General features: G+C 45.3%; 1 non-coding gene across 1 annotated transcript; it reads left to right on the plus strand.

Annotated features, from left to right (window-relative positions):
* The first annotated feature begins 1,148 nt into the window (after nucleotides 1-1,148).
* Nucleotides 1,149-1,233, plus strand: TRNAR-UCU. The gene has a single exon. It is a non-coding gene; the product is annotated as a tRNA-Arg (tRNA).
* The last annotated feature ends 2,839 nt before the right edge of the window (nucleotides 1,234-4,072 follow it).

A 4,072-nucleotide genomic window follows, 5' to 3' on the forward strand; every position in this document is an offset into this window, starting at 1 on the left:
CACCTGAAACTAATACAATGTTACATGTCAACTATATTTCAATACAAATTTTAAAAAATTTTTAGAGAAAAATGAGAAGCCTCCCCCAAATCTTCCACTGATCTCAACCGAAATGAGTAGTACTGAAAATGTGCATTCTAGTGAATATAAGAGGAGCAAGCCATACGGCACAGCGAGTCCCCCAGGCTATAGCTGAGGTGCAGGCTAGGGTTGCTGACCACAGGCTAGTGTTTCTAACCTGGGATGTGCCTTGTGGAAAAAATACCTGTGTTGGATAAGCTTTGTTCAGGCCTCGGGTATAGTGCTGTTGGCTATGAGTTCAATGTTACTGGCTTAACAATATGTAGAATATTAAATAGGATGTCTTTAAATAGAAACACATGTAAAATAAGGTGGGTATTGATTGGTAGGCAAAATTGTTGTGACCAGAGGCTCCCAGTAATCTAAACTTGCATTCCCCCTACAAATAGTTAGTTGTTCAGTACTTGCTAACTCAGTGCCCATGGTGACTTTGACATACATAACTGATGGAAATAACAAGAATCAACTATATATGGCCAAACTGTTTTCCAGAGAAGTACAATCAATGTGCACTGTTACTAGCAAGGTGTGAGAATGCATGCTTTACTCCATATCTGGTGGCATTAGATATTATCATTAAAAAAAACCTTTTCTGGGGCACCTGGGTGGCTCAGTCAGTTAAGGGTCTGACTTCAGCTCAGGTCATGATCTCACAGTTCATGAGTTCGAGCCCCACATGGGGCTCTGTGCTGACAGCCTGCTTTGGATCTGTGTCCCCACGCCCCCTCCCTCCCGCCCCTCCCCTGCTCCTGCTCTCTCTCTTTCTCAAAAATAAGTAAACATTAAAAATAAAAGATCCCTGCTTTTCTTTTGCTAATCTCTCCTTGTCCCACCCTCACACCCTCATTCCTATTAAAAACCTCTCTCCTACTTGCTAGATGAAATGATGTTACCTGGTGCATGCATCGATTAATAAGGCCAATTAGACCTCCAAATTTACTCTGGTGAATTTTTGCTCTTTAACACAGGAATTTTAGTTTTACTTCCCATTTGTTGACTTCTTGGGCGTAAATCTTACCACCCCTCAGAACCTGTCCTCACCAGTTAAAAATACAGGAAGACGGGGCGCCTGGGTGGCTCAGTCGGTTAAGCGTCTGACTTCTGCTCAGGTCATGATCACAGAGTTCGTGGGTTCAAGCCCCACGTCGGGCTCTGTGCTGACAGCCAGTTCAGAGCCTGGAGCCTGTTTCGGATTCTGTGTCTTCCTCTGTCTCTGACCCTCCCCTGCTCACGCTGTCTCTCTCTCTCTCTCTCTCTCTCTCAGAAATAAATAAAACATTAAAAAAAATACAGGCAGACACCTTCCTTTCCCAGGCGTCCTCACACCTGCTATTTGAGCTTCACAACAGTCATGTGACCTGTTTTGATGGCTGCCGGTTGACCGACCTGGAAATTGCAGCGTGGAAAGGCTGAGGTGACCAGGAGCTGGTGAGAGGGAGAACTTCGGCCTGGCAGCCCAGGGCTCCTCCTCCCACAACACCGATGTCCCTGGTGTCAGATGGGGAGTTGGTTTCGAGGGCTGTCCAGCCCCTGCCGCTGGGAGTCAGCGCCCCTCAAAAGGAAGGGTTGTGTGCCAGGAGGCCTCACTGACTCTGTAGGCACGTCTTCACAGTTGGTTAAATACACTTATCCTGACGCTGCTGCTAGATGTTTCGCCTCTTCTGACCTTCACGTCTCCCTTAGTTTCCACCGAATAGGTGACTCGGCTGCTATCTCCTTACCCCACCAGCTTGCTTTGTGGCTGGAGGCTCTTCTGCCTGCGTTTGTGAGCAACATCAAGGGCTTTCCTCATCCTTGCTCTGCTCCTTCTCTCTGGCATTTTCCTGACGCCGCAGGAAAGGGGTCTTCCTCGGGAGTTGTTCTGGGCTGTGAACGGTTAGGCCAGTTCCCCCGCACCCACTGCTGATGCGCTCGCTGCCTCTACTAGCCTCTCCCCTCGGAGCATGAAGTCCCTTCCTTGCCTCCCCTCTGATCCTGCGCAAGCTCACAGTAGCTAACACCTTCTGGTGACATCCTCTGCACCCTTTGGCAAGGTCTGACATTACTTTGCTGTTGGACACTTGCAGACCAAGTGCCCTGATGTCCTTTCTGGTTCGGTGATAAGTGGTGAGTGTGGTATTAAGGTTTAGACTCTTTGCTTTCCCCCGACATCATGGCTACCTGGTTGTCACAGGCTCCCAGTCCTAAGTCTGTAGAATCTGAAATGGACTTTATTGGCTCATGTTGCTGCCATTCCAAGTGGCAGCTCTATGAGAATGGTCTCCTTAGCTCTGTCGCTGTCACCTTAGCCCATCCCAGGGCTTTGGCTTGTCAGAGGAGGGAGGGTTATTTGAGGTACAAATAATTGGGGTTTTTTGCTCTGTTTTTCTCACTAGTTAATGCTGTTGCCCCACGGTGCCAACCTTTTCTGCCTGCCTGTTTCTTGGCAAATTAAAAAAAAATTAATGTTTATTTTTGAGAGAGAGAGGAAGAGCATGACTGGAGGAGGGGCAGAGAGAGGAGGAATCACAGAATTCAAAGCAGGCTGCAGGCTCTGAGCTATCAGCACAGAGCCTGATGCGGGGCTCAAACCCCCAAACTGTGAGATCATGACCTGAGCCGAAGTTGGGACGTTTAACCAACTGAGCTACCCAGGCGCCCCTATTTCATGTCAGGTAGCTCCCTCCTTTCAAGCATGTTGCCCGCTGGTGGAATGTTTGAGACGAAGTTGGACGCTCAACCAACTGAGTCACCCAGGCGCCCCTTAACTTAGTTCCTCTTTTTTAAAAACTTTAACTATGTTTATTTATATTTTTAAATTTACACCCAAGTTAGTTAGTATGTAGTGCAACAACGATTTCAGGAGTAGATTCCTTAATGCCCCTCATCCATTTAGCCCATCCCCCTCTCACAACCCCTCCACTAACCCTCTGTTTGTTCTCCATATTGAAGAGTCTCTTATGTTTTGTCTGCCTCCCTGCTTTCATATTGTTTTTGCTTCCCTTCCCTTATGCTCATCTGTTTTGTATCTTAAAGTCCTCGTATGAGTGAAGTCCTATGATATTTGTCTGTCTCTGACTAATTTCGCTTAGCAGAATACCCTCTAGTTCCATCCACATAGTTGCAAATGGCAAAATTTCATTCTTTTTGATTGCCGAGGAATACTCCATTGTAGGTGTGTATATATATATCTTCTTCATCTGTTCATCTTTATCTGTTCATCTATCGATGGACATTGGGCTCTTTCCATACTTTGGTTATCGTTAATAGTGCTGTTATAAACATTGAGGTGCATGTGCACCTTCGAAACAGCACACCTGTATCCCTTGGATAAATACCTAGTAGTGTAATTCCTGGGTTGTAGAGTAGTTCTATTTTTAATTTTTTGAGGAATCTCCATACTGTTTTCCAGAGTGGCTGCACCAGTTTGCATTCCCACCAGCTGTGCGAAAGAGATCCTCTTTCTCTGCATCCTCGCCAACATCTGTTGTTGCCTGAGTTGTTAATGTTAGCCATTCTGACAGGTGTGAGGTGGCATCTCATTGTGGTTTTGATTTGTATTTCCCTGGCGATGAGTGATGTTGAGCATTTTTTCATGTGTCATTGGCTATGTGGACGTCTTCTTTGGAGAAGTGTCTTTTCTTGTCTTTTGCCATTTCCTCACTGGATTATTTGTTTTTTTGGGTGCTGAGTTTGATAAGTTCTTTATAGATTTTGGATACTAACCCTTTTTTCCGATAACTATTTGCAAATATCTTTTCCCATTCCACCAGTTGCCATTTAATTTTGCTGATTGTTTCCTTTGCTGTGCAGAAGCTTTTTATTTTGACAAAGTCCCAATAGTTCATTTTTGCGTTTGTTTCCCCTGCCTCCAGACACATGTTGAAGAAGTTGCTGTGATCAAGGTCAAAGAGGTTTTTGTCTGCTTTTTCCTTGCGGAGTTTAATGGTTTCCTGTATTATGTTTAGATCTTTCATCCATTTCAAGTTTATTTTTGTGTATGGTGTAAGAA

Source organism: Hyaena hyaena, unplaced genomic scaffold (assembly GCF_003009895.1).
Source record: "Hyaena hyaena isolate Hyena2069 unplaced genomic scaffold, ASM300989v1 scaffold_116, whole genome shotgun sequence".
NCBI classification, from domain to species: Eukaryota; Metazoa; Chordata; class Mammalia; order Carnivora; family Hyaenidae; genus Hyaena; species Hyaena hyaena.